The sequence below is a fragment of the Sander vitreus genome, chromosome 9 (assembly GCF_031162955.1).
Source record: "Sander vitreus isolate 19-12246 chromosome 9, sanVit1, whole genome shotgun sequence".
Lineage (NCBI taxonomy): Eukaryota > Metazoa > Chordata > Actinopteri > Perciformes > Percidae > Sander > Sander vitreus.
This window is the reverse complement of record NC_135863.1, coordinates 24,566,329-24,590,207: the sequence shown is the minus strand read 5'-3', so window position 1 is coordinate 24,590,207 and position 23,879 is coordinate 24,566,329.

Genomic DNA, 23,879 nt, shown 5'->3' with positions numbered 1-23,879 from the left:
AGTGAAAAGAGTCTACATGTAAAACAAACATAAAGAAGCAGGGAAATGTGTCACTGCAGGGTGTGTAATTCTTTGTATGAGGACTTAGCCTTTAAAATCCCTCTAGCCAAAAGAATGTCTGCAATGCCTTCAGCTGTGGTGTGGCTGTCTGCATCCAGCATGTGTACTTATATGTGGTAAATGTAAACATGTGGCACACTGAAAGCATTGATAAAAATATATTTGAAGTCTTACAGTGGTGTGATTTCTTTGATGTGGCTATGGGGCTTTACACAGGTGGGATCCCACAGTGCCAACAGAGAGGTTGTGCAGAGTTTATGACAGCAACAGTTGCCCTGTGGTGTGTTAACTGTGTGTGCACAGTGCTCAGATCTGCTGCCCCAACAAATACACTAATAACTTACTCACGCCGGATTAAAATCAACAGCATAACAGGACTAAATGTACATTTGTGTACTGAACAGTGGGGCAATACTTAAACTTATACAAGCAGAGTGGAGGAGTATTGTACATCTCTAGGTAATATTGCCAAAGAATTCTAATCAATCATAAATATAATTCATAATATGGCAAATTAAGTCACATATTAAATATTGCAAAAGATGAGCGGAGCTGGAAAATTTAACAAAACAATTTTCTGTCATTTATTAAGGAAAGATGCCAAATTTTCCTTGCTTCTAGTTCTCAAATCCTTTTCATTTTCTATCTTTTATACAATTTCAAATTTAATACTTTTCAGTTTTGTGCTGTTGTTTGGACATATTTTACACTAAATTATTAATCGATTAATCTAAGAATTACTGTCAGATTAAAGGATAGGTTTAAAAAAATGTTTACATCTGTCTTAAAAGAATACTTACATGCCCATATGTATATTGTTTCAGATATTATTTAAGGTATCCCTTCTTAACAGGATTCCAATGTAAGACATAGGGGATAAAAATGCATTCTCAACCTTAGCAAAAGCTTGTTGATTTAGTCTACTCAGACTGCAGATGCCTCATAATAGCTTTGGCTGAATGTTAGAATGCATTTTTTTGCACAAAACAACAACTGACCAGGAGCAAAAACAGCAACCAAAACTATGTTAATATGCCATATGGGCATTTGAGAAATGTTTTAAGATAAACTTGTGAACCCATTGAGCAATGAACTCAATCCCGGAACCCATCGACTATTGTCTGGCCATGATTTAACCTCTGGGGGCCAATATTTCTGGGGTTCTGGTGTTGCTGGCGGATATCCGGACTAAGACTTTCTCTCCCGTGTGCTGGTCATTGTTTACAGTTGGAGGCAATATTTTTTGTAGGTGTTTTTAGGTCCAGATGACATTTTGGAAAATCTCCATAAACATATATCTGCATATGGATGCAGATAAATATATAAATAAATAAAAATAATCTAATAAAAAGCTAAATCATCATCAGACGATAGCCCATGGGTTCCAAGATTGCATTTCGGCCAATGCGTTTGGCCTCTTTAGCCAGACTGTTTACCTGCATGCAACCAAAGCCAGCTTATACGTGGTTGGTCAATACTACTCGGACTTTAAATGGACTACAAACATAAACCAGAATGATCCTGACAAAAATCTTCTTCTGTATTAATATGCAGATATCTGTTTATAGAGATTACAATGAACTGTGTTCCACTATTATGCGTTATATCTGACATATCTCCTCACCACTGAGGGGAAACATGAACTTCAATAACTCCTTGCATTTATTACATATATATTGTAATATAAGACAATACAAACAATGCAAGGTAGATTTTGCTCACAGATTACAGAGGTGTTAGTGTCTGAAACACAGAAGGCAGGCAGAGTGCTGCAGCCTAAATGATTAGTTATCAGCTGTCCAGTTCGAATGTGTATGTTCATGGGACACTAAGCAGCTCCATTATCTGTCTGTTACACTGCTATACTGCCTGGCAACAACACCGGCAGTGTCCACAGTCTGCTTCTGGGCTGGGATCTGCAGTAAGCTCTGAGGCTTAAACACATTTGAGAGGCACGGTGACAATGCAGAAAGACTATCAGTGCTGTGCCACACTCAGGATTGCTATTTGGCATTGTTTTGAACAGAGGCACCGGGACAGGAGGCCAGAGCTTTTACAAGTTTAACTGCGCCCTCATGAACGTTAATCTCAGACAGCCTGATGCTATCTGGGAGCCAGACTGTCCAGTCAGGCGTGCAAAGGAAAGAGACAGAGGCCTCCCAAAGATAAACAAACAAACACAGTATCGCTTCTGAGTTTGGTGAAGACAAACTGTATGACTGATGCTATAACATTCCAATCTGCAGGAACATTATCGTTTACAAGCTTTGTTGGTGACAGCTTTTTAAAGGCGTCATGGGTGATGTCCAAAACAACTTTGAAAACCTACTGTGTGAAGTCAACCGACATAAAAAAAAACACAGAAGGCGTTGGTGTTTGCACTGCAGACTAAAACAGGAGATGAGGGTTCCAAGCCGTTGAGTCACAGGCTGTGAGTTTCTCTCTGGGCTCCACACTCCACTGTACACCACCCCTGTCTCCTGAGCTCTGCAACGGCATGCAACACTTTTGCCTAGAGTGAGGTCAGCTGTAGGACAACAGATTCTCACTCCTTTCTCAATCCTGTCCTTTCTTCCCACCTGGGCCCCATGTGCAGAAAAACAGGTTCATTTGTGTGTGTGTGTGTGTGTGTGTGTGTGTGTGTGTGTGTGTGTGTGTGTGTGTGTGTGTGTGTGTGTGTATATGTGTGTGTTTGTATGTATATGTGTGTGTTTGTGTGTTTGTGTCTGTGACTGTAAGGAATGCTGCAAGTCCTCAGGCCACAGCTGTGTAACAGTTAATAAACCCTTAGTCAGCCCTGTCTGCTCACTGATCTGACACTGTGTGAGCCGTCACGCCACCTGTCTTTGCCTTATCTTGCTGTACACAGTCACTCAAAGACAATAGCGTCACACAGAGTGGCTCCATGAACAGAAAGCCTGAGAATGGCTTTTGTGGTTTGGTGCCAGGTAAAAAGTAGCAAATTTGGTGAATCCTACATTGTATTCTCTCTTAGGTGAATTTGTATGAACTGCAGTGTGTGCAACTGTGAATGCTTTGTGTGCAAGGTGGGCCAGGCTGCTATTTCCTGCTGAGTGGGAGACGTTTTGATGCCATTGATATCTCTGCACAAATGCACCAAGCTGTCTCCACCCTAACATGGGAGAAAAACTCCCACCACCAACAAAAAAAATCCTGCTCTCAGCAGTTGACTGCATTCGCTAAAATCCCCCAAGGAGGGAAAAGTAAGCAGGAAGAAAAAAGGGCCCACTCTCTCCCACCAATACTTCCTGAAGCCCGGGCAGTCGTTGATCTGTACGGGTCTCCCCGACAACTGAGCTTTGTCTAGACAGAAACCAATGCTCTACTCACCGGATAGGAATTCAGTAAACCCACAGCCCTTCATTCTCACACCACCTTTAGTCTATCGCTCTCACATGTTACCAAACAATCAAATCATAGTTCCCATTGTTACAAAAATCCAGCATTTACACACCAACTAAATGCACCACCCTGTCATTCATGAAAATAACACAAATTGGTACAGTGTACTCTGTGCATGAGAATCATACTTCTAACTATGTAGGAATGTAAAACAGGCTGCAGAGTCCTGCCTCTTAGACTGTAAACCTAGTTTACCTACGGGTACCAATAAAGTAACTTGAACCTGAACCTGAAACAGGCTTCAACTGCAACACATGCTGATCACGTTCTGCTTGCTTCACATCAAGCTTCAAAACCAGTAATATGGTATGCAAACAGTTCTGTGGGAAGGGCATGGAGAAGTGTTAATCCAAGAGGCTAACCCACTTCTTTGACACGGCCCATTGCTTATGTATATAAACCAGAAACTCTTCCTCCCCAGCATTACAGTTGGTGTTGTCATGCCATTCCTCCAAGGTTACTAACATTGCCTCTCACCTTTTCCCCACTTTCCCCACTCCCACATGCCTAACTAACAAACACACTCACACACACAGTCATCATTTTAAATGCACGCTAATGTTTTCTTTGTGTTTATTTTTTATTGATTCAGTCTCAGGAAAGGTTTATTCAGCATGATACTGACTCCTGGGTGTAACGTTTTTCTAAAATTCTAGCACTTTTATGTTGAAATAATTTCTCCTGCACCACTGACTAACAACACTATTATTCATTAAAACATTCAGTAACAAGCACCATTTGATAGACCTAATATAACAGGCCAAAAAACTGTAATACTGTTCATATAGAGCCATTGCAAGGATTTTACAAATACTGATGTCATAAAACCCCAATAGGAAATGTATGTCAGAGATAGAATGCTACACACTTACAGTAAAATTAAAGTAACCTTGCACGATAACAAACTAAATAGATTGAAACATATCTACAGCTGTAACAGGTTGCATGACACATACTTTGAAGCATGCAAATACTGGAAAATGAAACTGGTCTTGTGGTTTGTGCAGTTAAAAAGGCTAATCATCACACACAGCACTGAGGTAAGGTGTTGGTAGGTGATAGGGAGGCTTTGTCACTGCTGCCACCTGACTGCTTATCTTGACGAACAAAAGACAGAGAGAGACAGAATAAGGGGAGGGCTGGGAAAAAAACACAGCCTTCTGACCTCAGTAACAGAAATGACTCTCCCACCCCCCTTCACTTCTCCGTCCTGTATACTTTGGAGCACCCCAAAGCTGAGTGGGCACTAAACTGCACATAATGAGCAGGCGTGGGGGAGGCAGAGGAGAAGGCTTGGACTTAAGAGCTGCTCGGGTGGACACCATATCCAAAGTGTTCGTTTAGGGAAGCTCCACAAGTGGCTACCGTTTTTCCACACTGACAGGAGCCACCTGTCTGGAAGCCACCTGATTGTAAGTCTGCAGTCCTGACGCATTAGTAATCTGTCCTTTGGACCTAGAGTAGACATTATTACCAGAGTTTGCATATAGTGAGATTCAGGGCAATGAATCAGGTATTATTAACTGAGAAAGAATCCCAAGCATCCATCTCACCCAGATCTGCACAAGGGTCACTGCAGACAAAGTTCAGGATACAGGAAAGTTCCATGTGCTCTCCTGCTGAAAGCAATAATTTGTTTTAAGTTTTCAACGATTTGTACAAAGTACAAATTTAACAATTGCTGGTATTAACTTTTTTAGGTGAATCACTGTGAATTTAGTTGCATTTTGCTGGAAATGCACATTCAACTGGTCTGAATAACAGTTGTAATCATATCTCATTGTTGTACAAAATGTACAATTCAGTGACATGCAGGACAAGAACGGGACACAAACCCCCGGTCTCCTGGGTGAAAGTCCTGTGTTGTTTGACCCACCTATCTCCTTACGTGGATTTGCAGCCTTTCATACTTGCTACCTTTGTCGCTCTTAATACTACGCAATCTTACAGTGTCACGGGTGAGCTATTGCTATGCCTGGTGCATCCCATACAGACGCTAGAGCAGGCTTCTTCAATGTTTTTTAAGCCAAGGACCCCTTAACTTAAAGAGAGATTGACCAGGGACCCCCTACTACATATATTGTATAAAATGAAGTTGCATATTAAATTGGGCCTACAATGACATGTAGGGCGGCCTAAAACCTTTATACAAAACTTTTTTGCATAGAATACTAAGCTATTAAAATAGCCTAATAATTGTTGGCATTGTTTTATAAATCATGTTTTAATGTTAAAAATACATGTGGCACAGTGAATCCTTAGGATTATCTGTGGATGGCCTTAGAGACTACCTTACCTATAGGCCAGTAAGCAGTGGGGATTTATATTTGCTAATAATATGTTAGATTCATGTTAAGACTTTTTAAGTTTTGAAAAAACTTCTTCATTGCATTGACTCTGAGGACCCCATGTTGAAGATCCCCGCGCTAGAGGGTGATTTTTGAGTCGCTATCTGACGCTGAGAGCAACTGACCAAATATCAGTATTTGACGAGTTAGGAATGAGAACGGGTTGCTACATATTATAGCTCTAAGTTGATATCGCAAACTTGTTAGCAAACAGTTGCTTATTTACACATCCAGCATTTATGGAGCAACATTTTCATTCATTTGGAGTTGTGGTTTGTTCGCCTGATGAATGCCAGTCCAATATTCACTCTCTTTTAGCTCTGCTTTTGGACCCTACCAACTCCTGAGGGAAATATATGGCTCTTTATTTTGCTGAAAACAGCTGCCTGCTGTGGTCGATTAGGAGAGCAGTGAGAATGAACCTAAACAGTGAAGCTGCTGCCGGATGGCTAAACAATGAAAAGCTCCATAAAGCTGAGGAGAGCTGCAGGTTTGGGGGATAATTCTCTATAGGTTCACGTCGTTTTCACATTGTCATTTGATACATTGTTATTATAAAAATATTGATTATAGCAACTTTAAGTAAAATATGTAAGTACTTCTTCTACCACTGGGGATCTGTAAAGTTTCATTTTTAGGAAACTGAAAATACACAATTTGTCACAGTCATGTGCAGACAGGGGCCTTCAGCATTTCTGTTTATGTAACTTTATTTGAGATATGTGACAGTATTTGTTTCTTGTGAATGTTGAGCTTTCTGTTCATTTTCATGTTCGTTTTCTGTGCTTGTCTGTACCTTGTGTCTCTGTTCCACCTGTTCAGCCCTCATGTCACCTGTCCCTCGTTACTACCCTCGTTACCTTGTGTTTGTGTTTTTAGTCTCTGTGCTTTCTTTGTCTGTTGTCAGATTGTCGTTACTTCCTGCGTCATTCCCTGCGTCTCTCCCTGTGCAATTTATTCTTTGTGGTTTTTACTCTTCTTAGTTTTCAGGGCTCCCAGTGTGTTGGTTTTTGTTTGGATCTCCGTTGCCAGTTTTGACCTGCCTGCTTCAGGACACCTTTTTGTTTGTAAGCTAAAGTTTTAATTTATTAAACCGTCAAAATCTTCCTGCAGCCTCTGCATCTTGGGTCCAAGCCTGCAATTCCAAGTCATGACAGAGTTTCTAAAGCAGTGGGCAAAGAAGATCCTTCATCTTGAGGCAAAGAGAGAAGAGCCCATCAGATTCTCCATGAAAATGCAGTTTCTACTTAAGGCACACTTTTTGCACAACTCATCATGGTGAAGCTCTGCAAAGTAAAGGAGAATCTGACTTTCTTGAGGGACTTGTGTGTGTATGTTCAGTGTAGACAACTGTGCAGAGACGACTTCTACCATTTACAGGCTATGACATTGTGGTACAAAAGCTAAGTAGTGCATATATTCATGCATGTTTAATTCACGTATGCTGGATGCTGACGAGATTTTGACAGTTATGACATACAAACACACAAAACAGCTTAAATATACATGCCCAAAGAGGGAATGCTGCAAGTTATACATGTATCTTTTAAGGTCTGCATGCACACCAAATACCACAATTTTTGAAATCCAATCACAGGATTAATTGCAGGACTTCACAACTTTAATGTCAACAGGTCTGTCTTTGTTTCTCAAGAGACACGTTCTGACCTGCTGTGTAAAACTTGACAGCTTTTCTCATGATAAAAGTTAACAGAACAGGGTTTGACAGGTAAACAGAACATGCATTATCACGATGCAGTAAATAATTTACATGAGTGACAACATTTATTCAATTCAATTCAATTCAATTTTATTTATAGTATGAAATCATAACAGGAGTTATCTCAAGACACTTTACAGATTAGGTAGCGTAGGTCTAGACCACACTCTATAGTTTACAAAGCCCCAACAATTCTAGTAATTCCCCCAAGAGCAAGCATTTAGTGGCGAGGAAAAACTCTTTTAGGAAGAAACCTTGGCAGACCCAGGCTCTTAGTAGGCGGTGTCTGACGGTGCTGGTTGGGGATATGATGAACAGTGGCAATAATAATCACAATAAAGATAATGGAACAGTGACTACAAATGGTAGTCGTAGTAGTTCATGTCATAGCAGGGCACTGCAGGGCGTTACAGGATGTAGCGTGGCACAGCAGAGCATAGCAGGACGTAGCAGAACGCAGCAGGGGTCAGCAGGATGCAGCAGGACACTGCAGGGCACCGCAGAGCGTAGCATGGTGTAGCAGGGAGTGCAGCAGGACCATGGCGACAGCTGCAACCAAGTTCTTGGTGCCATCCTAATCCATGGAAATATGCTGGGTGAAAAAAAAAAAACATAAGGACTCCGGTAGATTAGTAACAAGCTAGGTTAGTAACAAGCATTTCTGGGACAAGGATGCACACAAATGGAAACAAATGGAAAGAGAGAGGAGAGAGCAGCTCAGTGTGTCAAAGGAAGGAAGGAAGTCCCCCAGCAGTCTAGAACTATAACAGCATAACTAAGAGAGAAAGGTTAAGGAGAGGAGCCTGGTCGGGCTAGAACTCTCCCCAACCGGATCGGGCTGTACTGGCCTGCCTCCCTCTACTTTGATTATATTATTGATTATATGGTAGATGAATCTGACGATTATGAAGAGAAGCAGGTGGGACAGGCAAGGCGGACGCTGCAACTCCTCACTCCCTAACTATAAGCTTTATCAAAGAGGAGGGTTTTCAATTTATTATTAAATGTGGTGACGGTGTCTGCCCCCTGAACCCAGACTGGGAGCTGGTACCACAGGAGAGGAGCCTGGTAGCTGAAGGCTCTGGCTCCCATCCTACTTTTAGAGACTCTAGGAACCACAAGTAGCTCTAAATTTTGGGAGCATAATGCTCTAGTGGGACAGTAAGGTACTAAGAGCTCTTCTAGATATGATGGTGCTAGACCATTTAAAGCTTTGTAGGTCAGGAGAAGGATTTTAACTTCAATCCTGGATTTTACAGGAAGCCAATGCAGAGAAGCTAATACAGGAGAAATATGATCTCTTTTCTTAGTTCTTGTCAGAACACGCGCTGCAGCATTCTGGATCAGCTGGAGAGTCTTAAGGGACTTATTTGGGCAACCTGATAGTAAGGAATTACAGTAGTCCAGCCTGGAAGTAACGAATGCATGGACTAGTTTTTCAGCATCGTTTTGAGACAGGATGTTCCTAATTTTGGCAATGTTACGAAAATGAAAAAAGGCTGTTCTTGAGGTTTGTATTAGATGGGTGTTAAAGGATATATCCTGATCAAAAAATAACTCCTAGATTTCTGACAGTAGTGCTGGAGGCCAGGGCAATGCCATCCAGGGTAGCTATATCTTTAGATAATGAAAGTTCGGAGGTGTTTGGGGCCCCAGCACAATAACTTTTGTTTGAGTTTAACATCAGAAAATTGTAGGTCATCCAGGATTTTATATCTTTAATGCATGCTTGAAGTTTGGCTAACTGACTGGTTTCGTCTGGCTTGATTGATAGGTATAACTGGGTGTCATTCGCCTAACAGTGTAAGTTAATTGAGTGTTTCCTAATAATATTGCCTAAAGGAAGCATATATAAGGAGAATAGAATTGGTCCAAGCACTGAGCCTTGTGGAACGCCATGGCTAACTTTAGCGTACCTGGAGGATGTATCGTTAACATTAACAAATTGAGATCGATCAGAGAAATAGGACTTAAACCAGCTTAGTGCGATTCCTTTAATGCCAACTAAATGTTCCAATCTCTGTAACAGGATGGTATGGTCAAAAGTGTTGAATGCAGCACTAAGATCTAATATGACAAGTATGGAGACAAGTCCTTTGTCAGCAGCAGTTAAAAGGTCGTTAGTAATTTTCATTAATTCCGTCTCTGTGCTATGATGCTTTCTAAATCCTGACTGAAAGTCCTCAAATAAACTATTGCTATGTAGAAAATCACATAACTGATTAGCAACTACCTTCTCAAGGATCTTGGAGAGAAAGGGAAGGTTAGATACAGGTCTATAGTTGGCTAAGACTTCAGGATCGAGGGTGGTTTTTTTCAGAAGAGGTTTTATCACAGCTACTATGACTGCGGTACATAACCTGTTAATAAAGACATATTGATCATATCTAGTAATGAAGTGTTAACCATGGGTTAAGTAGCCTCATTGGGATGGGGTCTAAGAGACAGGTAAATGGCTTAGCTGAAGAGACTTTTAACATTAATTGTTGAAGGTCTATAGGATAAAAGCAGTCTAAGTATATGTCAGGCCTTGTCGTTCTTTCTAGCGGTCCTGCCTTTATCATTAAAGAAGCTCATGAAGTCATCACTACTCAGAGCTATAGGAATAGATGGCTCAATAGAGCTGTGACTATCTGTCAGCCTGGCTACAGTGCTGAAGAGAAACCTTGGGTTGTTCTTATTTTCTTCTATTAGTGATGAGTAATAGTCTGAACTGGCATTTCTGAGGGCCTTCCTATAGGTTTTCAGACTGTCTTGCCAATCTAAACGAGATTCTTCCAGTTTGGTGGAACGCCATTTACTTTCAAGTTTCAAGTAAATTTGTTTTAATTTACTAGATTGGGAGTTATACCAAGGTGCTAGTTTCCTTTGCTTCGTCATCTTCTTTTTGAGGGGAGCAACAGAGTCTAAAGTCGTCCGTAGGCAGGCCGTAGCACCGTCTACAAATTTATCAATTTGGGGGGGACTAAAGTTAACATAAAGGTCCTCTGTTATATTAAGGCATGACATTAAGTTAAATGCTATTGGAATATCTTCCTTAAATTTAGCTATAGCACTGTCAGATAGGCATCTAGTGTAGAAGCTTTTATCTAATTTCGTACAGTCGGGTATTAAGAATTTGAAAGTTATTAAAAAATGGTCTGATAATACAGGATTCTGCGGAAATATTATTAAATCCTCAATTTCAATGCTATATGCCAGCACAAGGTCGAGGGTGTGGTTAAAACAGTGCGTGGCCTTATGCACACTCTGACTGAAACCAATTGAATCTAATAATGAGTTGAAAGCAGTACTAAGGCTATTGCTGTCAATGTCCACATGGGTATTAAAATCACCTACAATAAGTACTTTGTCTGACTTAAGGACTACACATGATAAAAAATACAGACCTGGAGCTCGGTAAATAACAACGAATATAATTGGCTGTAATGTTTTCCGTGTTGGATGTTGAAGATTAAGAACAAGGCTTTCAAACAAGTTATAATTTAGTTTAGGTTTGACAACAGGCTTGAGTCAAATATGGTTGCAACTCCCCCTCCTCAGCCAGAGCCTCAAGGAATTTGAGTATTAATATGAGTGGGAGGAGTGGCTTCATTTAGACTAACATATTCTTCATGGCCCAGCCAGGTTTCAGTAAGACAGAATAGATCAATTAGATTATCTGATATCAAATTGTTTAACAATATTGCTTTAGAAGACAGAGATCTAATATTTAATAGTCCACATCTAATTTTCCTATTCTGTTCTATCATTGCAGTGGTTGTTTTAAATTCCAATTAGGTTGTTAAGTAATAGCCCCTCTTTTGTTTACCTTTGATTTGACTGATCTGAGTCGGGGGACAGTGGTTATTAGACTGTGAGTGGGTGACTGCTCCAACGGAAGCACAGAGGAGTGCGTTGCACTGCATCTCTGATTACTAATATCAAACTTGGGTTGCCATGGTTTATGTCATCATAAGGTCACGAAGATCTAGAGAAGTCTGCTCCTTAAAAGGGCAGCCGATAGTTTAATGCAGTGTTAACCTGCTTATTAGATAAAACAAGGACCTCATCGACCCAAACCAAAGTTCACATTACCTCAGTCAACAATGACCTACATTATATGATATTCACACTATTCCCACAGTCTGGTGCAGAGAGTTCAAATGATGACTGAGCCTTTTTCAGTTGTGCATTTTGGAGCATTATACTGCTGTATTCATTCAAAGCAGTGACCAGGATCTCACAGGGAAAATATGTGTGGGCCGGTTGCAGCGGTTTGTTTTCAGAACAGTGTAACTCCAATGGAACGCGGCTGCAATGCCGAGCAGCATACCGCCCTGTTTCGCCCCTAATGAACATCAATCAAAGGCACATTTTTACAGCAGCACAGACCACCAAGTGTATACTCGCAAGGCAATGCAGTTAAAAGCAACTTATTTCTGGACTGGAAAATATTTCCTTTGCCACTTGGTGGAGGAAAATGTTTCAGAGAAAAAAAATCAAAGCAGGAAAGATTAGCTTGTAGAAAAGAATCCCAGGCATGCAACCAGTGGCTAGGCAGATTTTCTGGGCAGGGTGACACCCTGACTGCTGCATGGTCTTCCTCTCTTAACTGCAAGGCCCTTATGTTAACTGGAGGGTGACATTCTCTGGATGGCTCCCACAGCAAAGATCATTGTGGCTGGAATTCTTGTCTGGCAGACACGTGGCACAGGAGCGTCAAAGTGGACACAGCAGCAGATAAAGCAAGCTGTGTTTATTGTCAAGACCCTGCAGCCATGAGCTAAGAGCAGAAGGCAGCAGACATACATACATACGTTGCTATGCAGAAGCATTTTCCTTCCAAAGAGCTTCTATCCATAGACATGGAGAAGACAAATACTGTAAGAACTCAAACAAGTCTACAGCCGTGATGGTGGCTGTGTTTTGGGGTAATTGTTAAAGTCAGCATGCTCACAATGACAATCCTAACATACATTTGCTAATTATCAATAAACACAAGCTAAGGCTGATGGGGATTAAGGCTGTTACTAACAATTACTTTTTATTTGATTGATCTATTGATTATTTTTATGATTAGTCAATTAATCTAAAGATTCTTTTTTTTCTATGTATATATTGATTATTTTCTGATTAGTTATTAGACAATAATTTATAACCATAACTTTTACCAATAATCTTTTATTTAAGTAATATAATATAATATCCAATATTGTTGTAAATAATGATACAATACTGTATTGTGTTATATTGTGTTGTATGTGTCAGTGTCTCAAGTGAATCAATAAAGATGAAAGTAAAATATTTGAGATGAACAATTTGTGACATTGTTTGTGAAATAGCAACTGTCCAGCCTGCAGAAGTGGACTTATCATATGTGTCTCGGGGTGTACAGATGAACTGACTGGATGTTATTCTCTTAACTGGAGTCTGGTCTTGTTTATCTTATTAATGAGTTAATTATAAATTATGTATTAAATTAATTTAATTATTAATACAATAACAAGCAAACTTTATAACAATATAATAGAGATCTACTTTGTTGGAGAAACTCACAAAATCTGAAATTTTATATAATTTACACTTGTGTTACCTGTTCATAGATCAGAGATTAGATCCACCCCCATTAACTGAATTTCATTTCAATAAGTGACCAGTATCATGTTCAAATTCCCACGTTTATAGCAAACTAAATTCCATGAAAATCGGTTTAGAATTAAGCTACGGATTGATGCATTCCACACAAATCAAAATCGATAACTTTGGATTGTCTAAATCAATAGGATTCATCCTCTGGAGACTACTAATTTAAAGTGGAACTTTTCAACCTGGACCTTATTTTCACGTTTTTGTTTCTACGTGACTAATGGCAGACAACATTTTTTTTTAAATTGATCCAGTATTGAGCCTCTCTTCCTCACTCCCAGCCGCTGATACTAACATTACTTCAGGGAGCATAGCAGACGGTAGCTCCAGAGACAGACCAGCTGTAGAAATTGGAATTTAGTCAGCAGCAAACTCCAGTGCATGGGGTCACAGCTTGCTGGGTTTAATCAAGGGGGTAAGCCAGCCTCTACAAAGCGTACCTCCTATGGCGCCATTTTGATGCTACCTAGCACTCACCCACCGTTAACATTCCATTGACTGCCATTCATTTTGACGTCACTTTGACAGCAAATAACTTTACATCTGAAGCGCTTAAAGACTCTATTTGTCCATTGTTAATTTCTAAAGAAACACGACCACACACCTTGTATCTCACGATATGGCTCTGTAGCAGCCCTTTTTGTAAAAATAGGCTAACGATTGTGTCATAACCACGCGACTTTCTGTCGCATAGTAGACAAATTACCGTACAGTACAGGAGAAGTTCGCAGGCAGTTTCGACTTACATTAGCTGTTTAAGTTTAATTACTAATGTTAACTAGCATTTAGTTAGCAATAATTAGCCTGTGTCCATGTTATCTCCTAACATATACCTACGCTCTCTGTCTCTGCAAGATTCAGAATGATTGAGATTTCTCTTAGCACAGCTACCAGAAGACTTACAACTTTCGGACAGGTTGCTCACGTCACATGTACGTCGGCAAGCTCAGTTTGCAGCTGCGCAGTAACGCTCAGCCCTCACCGGAAAAGTGCTTCTAATATACTTCACTGGACTCCGTCCAGAGCAACGGGATCTGTTGGTCCATTTCTTTAACTGTCTATGTGTTTAACCTGTCTAACGGCAGCAACAATTGATCCGCTGGGAAGTTAGGGCAGTACATCATCAGACCCTCGCCTCCTAATAAAGTAATGAAAGCGTTTGCAACGTGCAAATCACGCTCTGTCTGATCGAGGCCTTAGTCTTCAAGGAGTGAGGCTAATTTAGCTTGCTAATTATTATCTCATTTGTGGTCTGAGAAACAGTAAATTCATCAATTTCAGTGCCTAATGTGCTATTTTCCAAGCTACTGTAGCTGTCATATTTTACAGAGACGAACCCTCCTTGCTGCCACTTTGAATTTTGGATTTATATATATATATAACTATGGCTACACAGACCGGGAGTTCTGTGAATCTACACTCGATTGCTCTTCCTCAACAATCAGATTTGGGTCTCAGTGAACTGAAATTGATTTGCAAGAATTAAACTTAAATTGTAATAACTGAATGTGGAAGAATAGAGAATTACATTTCAGTGAGTATCAAATAGTTTCAGAGCAACTGAATTAATTTCATAATTTTACATTCAGTTTTAAGATGATTAGAATTAATTTCCAAACTAATTTCAATTTCAAATTATGCTATTCAGATTCAGTTCTTCAATGCAATTATTCAAGTTAAACAATACAAATTCAAATTATGTGATTCAAATATTTTTTTTAATGCAATTATTCAAGTTGAGCAATTAAAATTAAAATATAAATGATTCAAATTCAGTTTCAAGTGAACCATATTTCTGCCCACTGCAGAAATAGCAGAGGTTAACTTGTCTTATTTGATTTACTGTGTTGACCTGGCATCAGTACACTAGAAAGCATGGCAAGATAATGGCAACTTCTTTGTCTTTCCATAATGTTGTCAGACACTTATTATAACAATCTGAGCCCATCAGTGGCAAAAACAAGCTCTTTTAGTGGACGACGGTGCAATTACATTGCAGCCATGTTCACTCTTGATCAATACTGGACCAACTTAAAAAAAAGAAAGTGTTCCCATTATTCCCATTAGTCACTTTCACACAAAAACATGGGAAAAATAGGGTCCAGGTTGAAAGATACCAAAGTTTCCCTTTAATCCATCCAGCGTTGTAATGTAACGAAGTACAAATACTTTTTACTGTACTTAAGTAGCTGTACTTTACTTTGTTATTTATATTTCTGGAAACGTTCACTTTTACTGCACTACTTTTCCTAAATAAAATGTATAATTTTACTTCACTACATTTCCCCTCAGCGTCTTTGTTACTCGTTACTTGCAAGAAATGTTTTTGTACATAGTAGTGAAAGATCTTCTTCCTCACAAAAAAATGAAAATGATTTGTTTAAGAAGGTGTGAAAATCCTGAATATTATGCTTTATAAGGAAGCCACAATAAAGTTCAGAATCAAAGTTTTGATTTACTTTTACTTCTAATAATTAAGTACATTTAATATCAGAAAATGACTTTTGATAAGATTTTTACTCAAGTAATATTCTAAAAGGTCAGTTTAACTTCTACCAAAGTCATTTTCTGTTAAGATACTTGTACTTTTACTCAAGTATTGCTTTCAAGTACTTTATATAAGGCTGAATCCATCCAATAGTTGTTGAGGTATTTCAGTCTGGATGAAAGTAGTAGACAGTAGTGATAGGCGAAAACAACTCTTTTTATTATCCTGTATGTATCAGGTCAGCCTGTCAAACATACCGAGTGCTTGCTGGGTAACACTTTATTTAGCATAGCTAAAAAAAATACATACATGTAACCCTCCTTGCAATTCTCTCCACAGACACAGGTGAAATAAGCACCTGGTAGGCAGTTGTGTGAAAATCCTATCCATGGAAACAGGATCTGCAGTGACCTAGTTGTTGAGTGGGCTGATACTGAAACTGCAGTAATAATTCATTCACGCTAATGGTTTTGTGTATGCACAATGTTAGCTGCAGTGGACATTCTGTTTTCTTTAAACGGAAAATGTTGCTGTGCTAATAAGCATCCTTGCTACATTTTTAGTATTAAAGCTGGGGTATGCAGTTTATTCTTGGTGTCATTGGGTAAGAAATTCATAATAATCTTTCAGCATATTGTAATTCCAGTGGTCTGAGGGAAAACTATACTTCTGCACATCCTCCTTGGCTCTGTAAGGCTTAAATCTAGCCTTCACAAGAGACTTTGGCCAATCACAGGTTATTTTAGAGAGAGATTCCTATTGGCTGTTCTGCCAATTCAGATGTGCATTCACATCTCTTTGGGTTTAAGTTCTGATTACTGTAGTCAAAGGCTCAGGGCTGCAGCTAATTCAAGGCTAAACAATTAAATAAGAGACTTTATGTGAGCAATCTATATACAGTACATATAGGAACAAAATTGTGTAAAAAAAAAATGTAATCCTGTTTATTGTGCAGGAAGCACACATTTGCTGTGAAAACAGTCAGGACAGCTGGTCTGCTGGGGTTAGCTTTTATCCTAGCACGAACACCGGCTTGTTTGTCGTGTTTACGTTTACTTTCACACAGCCTCCAGCATCTCCTCGCTCCCGGCCTACTGCTGCCATCTGAAGGAGGACATGCCAGAGGCTGTCTGAGAGGAAACGTAAATGCGGTACACAAGCCTTAGTTTAGCCTTCTGCTAACCCTAGCTAACGGCTGTGGCTAATTCAAGTTATTGTTTATGTAGCTAACTAGAATCTTGATTCACAGTATGTCATCTTAGGGCTTAAGAAAACTCATAGAATTGCCGCTATATATGAACGCTAGCCTGATGGGAGGGGCTGGACAGAGAGGGGAGATGGAGAGCCACAGAAGGAGGTCTCACTCTAATTCAAATTCTAGCGTCTTTTCAAATTTTGCCTGCCGCAGCTTTAATCTACAGCATATGGTTCTCATTGTTAATATTTTTCTAGGTGAACAAGAGAAAAAGTAGAATTCAGTGGCTGATGGAGAACCAGCTACACACCAGTGACACTTTCTGTGCCCTGTGGCAAAAACATGAGGCTGTTTGTCCTACTTCAAAGCCAATGTGTCTACATTATAGCTATGCAGATAGGGCAGCTAATCTCAAGTAGTATCTGCATGCACCCAGGGCATTTGGAGGCCACCCAGTGCACACCGATCCTGGCTGAGAAGAAGAAGGTTAGAAGAACGTAAATCTCAGGAAGTCTAAGATTTATTTTTACAAGCAACAAAGATTACATTGCAGTTCCTGAGAACAGAAGAGAGCTGCTAAATACATTGCACATGTGAACAGGAGGTCTTGAATGTTTCTTACAGATCAAATAGTTTTCTTTTTCTTCCGCTTCCATGAAAGAATTGAAGTGGGGTATGTGTGGCATGAAGGAAACAATCAGTTTCATGTGCAGACATATGAGCTATTTCCATCAGTCAGTACACAACCAGCTGTCTGCTGGTCATGGATGCAAGTCATCAGAACTGGTGATCAAATGAGTATTAACCACATTACTTCCTGCAAGGGGAAAAGCAACTCCCGCCTCTGCCCATAGCTAACCAACGTGAGTAGGAGTGTGTATATATGTGTGATGGGGGGTGATGTTCAGGAAGTGGGTGTAGTGCAACTGAGCAGAAGGAAGGAATATGCCCATATATGAGTAGATGCTTATGAAACAGGATAGAGTACATGCCTGAATAGGCCTGAGATCTTCCTTGGGTGTGTCAATGATGCAGTAAATTTGAAAACTTCCTCATATTAACACACATTGGCATTTGTTGCACCAAGCCCAAACTCTCATTCAACCTGACACTTTGGTAAACATTCTACCTAAAGCTGTTATGTGATGATCATGACAATTACTGTAGGTCTTGGCAATAATTATTATTTGCCACCACATAAAGCCACTGGCCAGTGGTATCAGTGTTTGGGTCCCTTAACAGAGAGCGGGTTTCTATTTCTGCCAGCTGTGCAGAATAGGTTGATGTCCTGCAGCCAATTAGCAACACACCTGCAAACTGAATAGAATAGAATAGACTGCCTGATACTGCCATCATGTGGAGGAAATGTGTAATCACAGAACATAGGAGAGCGAGTTACTTCAGTATGAGTTGCAGCAAAAAAGCATGGCATGTCTTGCTTGCCTAATGAATAATAATAATAATAATAATAATAATAATAATAATAATAATAATAATAATAATAATAATACATACATACATACATACATACATACATACATACATACATACATACATACATACAGTTAATGAAACATCCAGACTAAAGACTTTGGCCATGATCGGCTTCCAGAGCAAGACAATAAATAAATAAAATTATATAATATCTGATAACTTCCTTAACAATTAATATTAGTTCTATATGTCAGTAATAATGCATCCATGTTATACAGAAACTTACATGCTACAACTCCAGCATTCAACACAAGTAAAAAACATAGCTTATATAGTATAGAATCTACAAGTAGAAACAATAAACATTCTGAGTAACAGTCCTTATAATGAATTCATATTAAAAGTTACTGCAGCAATTTAGTGTTGCACTTTCATATAATTGGGGGACTAACATGAGACAGACCGACTAAAAAAGAAGGGTCAAAATCAATGCAACAGAGGCAGAGAGATTCTAAACTCAGTCCCTAATAATTGTATAATAATAGTCAATCAATAGTTGTAGTCAGCGATGTTGCCACCTAAGTCATCATCTGCTTACTTATAAAACAGTATTTCTTGTGAATCTTTCCTTTAAGGTTGTGAGATGAATTAAGCAGGTTCCCGCCCCTCCTACATGCATAATTGTTTGTTAAAAGTTAAAAAACTATCAAAGTTTATTTAACTATCAATTCATAATTTATAAGTAATTATAAAATGTTACCAAGAACAGACATGCAATAGATGTTGGTTATGTTCAATAACAGTGTTACACTGTTCTTATCCGAAGCGAGGGTCAAAGCAAAGTGGGTATCGTGTGCTGTACAGATTTTATAGCTCCTTGAGGCAAATATGTGATATTGGGCTGGCATGTGAACAAAAAGGCCAAAACAACAGAAACGTTAGCAGTTTGTTGGTGGTTTATTTAACTGCCAGTATGACTAAGAACATTTGCCAGCAATGTAAAAATGTAAAAGCCAGCTTGCTGCCATTTGCAACAGCACGTAAACTTTTTATCACCAGAGGGCAGCACTTTGCAGGCAGTTAATGTCAGACTGACTGGAGATATGAAAGACTTGTGGGGACTGGGGCTTATTAATAATGGACGGTGAAGCAATGTTTGTAATCTGATCCTTCTCCCACAACAGTAAAGGCTGGGGACGATGGTGGCAACCGTATAAACAATAAATATATTAAGAAAATGAAATAGATAAGAAAATGTTTAAATTACTAACTAGCCAATGACAACAAACTGAACAGCAACATTTGAATGGGTTTTCAACAGCAGGTTGACAGAATTTTCAGTGAGCATGGAAGTTGAAAGGAGGTAAATGTGTGTCAGAAACACTGTTTATTTATTAGTCCTCAAACCAGAGGGCAAACACAACTGTGAGAGCATGAGCCTCCTTAGTGTGATGAATACCAGTCCACTGACATCAGCCTTCTCGTCATTTAGCATGCCAAATCTGCTGTGGGTGAAGATACTCTACCGTCTGCTCAATTTGCATTCATTACTGTACCACATTCCTGTGAAACCAGTTAATGGCCAGTTCTTTGGTCTGGGAACTCTGTGTCTCCATACAATTTCTGTAACAAGTGGAGCCAGGGTTTGGTGGTCAGAATTAGAGATCAGACAGTCCAAAATACTGTTTAGTTTTTCTTCTTCTGTATACTTGCATTCAGCAGTCACCACACAAAACCATTTTTAACAACACCCAGTCCTACTTAAACCAGTTAAAACAGAGACACAGAAACAAAATTACAATTTTGGAATGCACATAGCTTGAGCTTGCTTCTCACTTAAGATAAGTATACGCACACACAGAATCACTTTCAATTTGGGATTCTGATTGACTTTTATCTATAGTTTTTTTTTAATCTATTATCTGTTTATTCATTGATAATAGTCACATATTATTAATATGTCCATCTTGAAGTTTTTTTTATCGCTTTGGTACTATTATCACAAGTATGTGGTACTATTTCACAACATTTTGTACAAAACTCCAAACTCCTCACACTTGTAACACAGCCAGTCTTTCATTCTAAACTTGCCACTTGCCACTCATTTGTATTGTAAACATCTCTCACCACACAACCATTGATTCAAAATTATTATTATTATATATATAATTATATTTTTTGTGAAATGTCATGGGAATATTTGGTTGAATCACCAGAACACAACATAATGATATATTTTCAGTTTAGTGGTTTTAACTACCAATGAATCCAGTAACAAACAATGCAAGATACATGGTTCAAATTGCTGTTAGAAGTGCTGAAAGTAAAGTGCTACAGTAGTGTAAAATACAGGTTACAGTTTTCCCATTAAGTATTACCCAACACTTGCAGAATCTATTATTTCCATATTTATCCTATGTGTAATCGCGTTGTAATCAATGAAGACATACTCTACAATCATTATGCCAGTATTTACAGTAACCTCTCTGGCCTCTCTGTTGGTGCCCATGCTCACCTCTCTTACGGATCCCTTGTCCACAAGCTCTTTCTTTTCCTTGCAGTCTTTCCCGCTCCATGTTGAAGAAAATTGTCAGTGTTTACACCCCCCCCCCATCCCCTTACTGTAATAGGGTGACCAACTGTGGTTACCACTAGATGAAATCAATTAGCAATAATGAGTATTCATTATGTGTGGTTACATGTAATTTAGATGTTCAAACATACATACACACATTTTATATAGCTGACAAACCAATTTAAAATCTATCCATCCATCCATCCATCTTCATCCGCTTATCCGGGGTCGGGTCGCGGGGGTAGCAGCTCCAGCAGGGGACCCCAAACTTCCCTTTCCCGGGCCACATTAACCAGCTCCGACTGGGGGATCCCGAGGCGTTCCCAGGCCAGGTTAGAGATATAATCCCTCCACCTAGTCCTGGGTCTCCCCCGAGGCCTCCTCCCAGCTGGACGTGCCTGGAACACCTCCCTAGGGAGGCGCCCAGGGGGCATCCTTACCAGATGCCCGAACCACCTCAACTGGCTCCTTTCGATGCAAAGGAGCAGCGGCTCTACTCCGAGCTCCTCACGGATAACTGAGCTTCTCACCCTATATCTAAGGGAGACGCCAGCTACCCTCCTGAGGAAACCCATTTCGGCCGCTTGTACCCTGTATCTTGTTCTTTTGGTCATGACCCAGCCTTCACGACCATAGGTGAGGGTAGGAACAAAAACTGACCGGTAGATTGAGAGCTTTGCCTTCTGGCTCAGCTCTCTTTTCGTCACAACGGTGCGATAAATTGAATGTAATACCGCAGCTGCTGTGCCGATTCTCCGACCAATCTCCCGCTCTATTGTCCCCTCACTCGCGAAGGTACTTGAACTCCTTCACTTGGGGTAAGGACTCATTCCCTACCTGGAGAAGGCACTCCATCGGTTTCCTGCTGAGAACCACGGCCTCCGATTTAGAGGTGCTGATCCTCATCCCAGCCGCTGATGATGCCATCAGGACCACATCATCTGCAAAAAGCAGCGATGAGATCCCCAGCCCACCGAACTGCAACCCCTCTCCACCCCGACTACGCCTCGATATCCTGTCCATAAATACTACAAACAGGATTGGTGACAAAGCGCAGCCCTGGCGGAGGCCAACTCTCACCTGAAACGAGTCCGACTTACTGCCGAGAACCCGGACACAGCTCTCGCTTTGGTCGTACAGAGATTGGATGGCCCTGAGAAGGGACCCCCTCACCCCGTACTCCCGCAGCACCTCCCACAGTATCTCCCGGGGCACCCGGTCATACGCCTTCTCCAGATCCACAAAACACATGTAGACTGGTTGGGCATACTCCCAGGCTCCCTCCAGGATCCTTGCGAGAGTAAAGATCTGGTCCGTTGTTCCACGACCAGGACGGAATCCGCATTTTTTCCTCTTCAACCTGAGATTCGACTATCGACCGAACCCTCCTTTCCAGCACCTTGGAGTAGACTTTACCGGGGAGGCTGAGAAGTGTGATACCCCTGTAATTGGCACACACCCTCTGGTCCCCCTTTTTAAAAAGACCACCCCGGTCTGCCACTCCTTAGGCACTGTCCCAGACTTCCACGCAATGTTGAAGAGGCGTGTCAACCAAGACAACCCCTCCACACCCAGAGCTTTAAGCATTTCTGGACGGATCTCATCAATTCCTGGGGCTTTGCCACTGTGGAGTTGTTTGACTACCTCAGCAACCTCCACCAGGGAAATTGATGCCAATCCCCCCTCATCCTCCAGCTCTGCCTCTACCATAGAGGGCGTATTAGTCGGATTTAGGAGTTCCTCAAAGTGCTCCTTCCACCGCTCTATTACCTCCTCAGTTGAGGTCAACAGCGTCCCATCCTTACTGTACACAGCTTGGATGGTCCCCGCTTCCCCCTCCTGAGGTGGCGAACGGTTTTCCAGAAGTACCTTGGTGCCGACCGAAAGTCCTTCTCCATGTCTTCTCCGAACTTCTCCCACACACGCTGCTTTGCCTCTTTCACGGCAGAGGCTGCAGCCCTTCGGGCCCTTTGGTACCTTGCAACTGCCTCCGGAGTCGTCTGGGATAACATATCCCGGAAAGACTCCTTCTTCAGTCGGACGGCTTCCCTGACCACCGGTGTCTACCACGGTATTAGTGGGTTACTGCCCCTTGAGGCACCCAAGACCCTAAGACCACAGCTCCTCACCACAGCTTCAGCAATGGAAACTTTGAACATTGTCCACTCGGGTTCAATGCCCCCAGCCTCCACAGGGATGCACGAAAAGCTCCGCCGGAGGTGTGAGTTGAAAGTCTGTCGGACAGGGGCCTCCTCCAGACGTTCCCAATTTACCCACACTACCCGTTTGGGCTTACCAGGTCTGTCCAGAGTCTTCCCCCACCCCCTGACCCAACTCACCACCAGATGGTGATCGGTTGACAGCTCCGCCCCTCTCTTCACCCGAGTGTCCAAAACATACGGCCTCAGATCAGATGAAACAATTATAAAATCGATCATTGACCTTTGGCCTAGGGTGCTCTGGTACCAAGTACACTTATGAGCATCCCTATGTTCGAACATGGTGTTCGTTATAGACAATCCATGACTAGCACAGAAGTCCAACAACAAACAACCAGTCTGGTTTAGATCAGGGAGGCCGTTCCTCCCAATCACGCCTCTCCATGTGTCTCCATCATTACCCACGTGCGCGTTGAAGTCCCCCAGCAGAACTATGGAGTCCCTGACTAGAGCCCCATGCAGGACTCCACTCAAGGTCTCCAAGAAGGCCGAATACTCCGAACTCTTGTTTGGTGCATATGCACAAACAACAGTCAGAGTTTTCCCCCCCACAACCCGCAGGCGTAGGGAGGCGACCCTCTCGTCCACCGGGTTAAACTCCAACGTAGCGGCGCTCAGCCGGGGGCTTGTAAGTATCCCCACACCCGCCCGGCGCCTCACACCCTGGGCAACTCCGGAGAAGATAAGAGTCCAACCTCTATCCAGGAGTATGGTTCCAGAACCAAGACTGTGCGTAGAGGTAAGCCCCACCAGATCTAACCGGTAGCGCTCCACCTCCCGCACAAGTTC